Source organism: Myotis davidii, unplaced genomic scaffold (genome assembly GCF_000327345.1).
Source record: "Myotis davidii unplaced genomic scaffold, ASM32734v1 scaffold902, whole genome shotgun sequence".
Classification (NCBI taxonomy): domain Eukaryota; kingdom Metazoa; phylum Chordata; class Mammalia; order Chiroptera; family Vespertilionidae; genus Myotis; species Myotis davidii.
The window spans coordinates 3,287,300-3,288,434 of record NW_006293951.1 but is presented as its reverse complement, the minus strand read 5'-3'; the positions used below and the strand labels follow the sequence as shown (position 1 = coordinate 3,288,434).

The 1,135-nt window shown below is 37.9% G+C and overlaps 2 protein-coding genes across 2 annotated transcripts in view; both read right to left on the bottom strand.

The window, feature by feature from the left end:
* The window catches only part of DENND5B (DENN/MADD domain containing 5B), an 831,092-nt gene that overhangs the window by 244,915 nt on the left and 585,042 nt on the right, over positions 1-1,135 (bottom strand). The gene's annotated exons all lie outside the window — the stretch shown is intronic.
* The window catches only part of AMN1 (antagonist of mitotic exit network 1 homolog), a 34,830-nt gene that overhangs the window by 12,831 nt on the left and 20,864 nt on the right, over positions 1-1,135 (bottom strand). The window lies entirely within an intron of this gene.

Sequence of the window (1,135 nt, the reverse complement as noted above, 5' to 3'; positions counted from 1 at the left end):
GATTGTTCATAGTTAAAGTGATTAATTACCCGCCTGGCACTTAGTTAAGGGGTTTTATTCCCTCCCTAACTTCGGGGGAAAATCCCTACCTGGGGAAACAACCTTTCTCGGAGAGGTGACCTTGGTTAAAACACATAGTGCCAAGAAAGTGAGCAAACATATTAAGAACAGTATGCCATATATGCCAGGTCCCTTGAAACAGCAAGGATGGACCGGCTCCCGGCCAAAATGTACTGCTGAGAATACAGGGTGGGTACAAAGTCCCACTAGACCTGAGAAGCAGAATCCGCATGGTGGAGATGCTTCTCTTCCAGTAGTTCCTGCCTGTTATTAGACATTCTAGCTCTGCGTCTCTCACATACCAAATGCTTACAGAGTACCAATACTGCTTATCGGGAACATTTACCTCCTTCACTTTTATTTTTGGGACCTAGTACAAACAAACCCAGTATTAATGAATATTCACTTGAGGGCAACAAATAGCAGATTCATTTCAAAGCATTCTGAGCTCTCTCTCCGGAAATATTTTTCTTTTCTTTATTCCAAAATAGAAATGGCTTTACTTTTCTGAATATAAAAGTAATGTGTTATTATTGTGAAACATTCAGACAATTTAGAAAAATTATACAAATTATAAGAATAAGTATTTCTATTTATTGGACACTTACCAGGAAGGGTACTAAGTGTGCTGTATACATTGTCACTTAATATTCTGTCTCTTGTTCTCTCTCACACACACGCACATATACACACACCCTTGAGAGACTGGTCGTTGTCCTTTGATTAATGAGGGAATTGAAGCATCCAGAGCTTAAAGAGCAGCACAAACTACACAACCAAAAAAGGAGCACAGCTAGGTTTGGAAACCAGTTCTTCCTAATTCCAAAGGCTATGCTTCTAACCACTACAACTAGAGTTACCCATAGTACCAATACCCAAAGAAAAACTTAAGATTAGTTTTGATGTTTCTTGAGTAAAAAAAAAAAGCCTTTGAGGAAAAATGAGATCAGATCATATATACTTATGAGCACTTTTTACAAAAATAATTATGGTTGCGTACTATTCCATAACTCATTAAATGCATTTTATATGGCAAAACGCTAAGTTGAACATTTAGACTTCTGGTGCAGAGAAC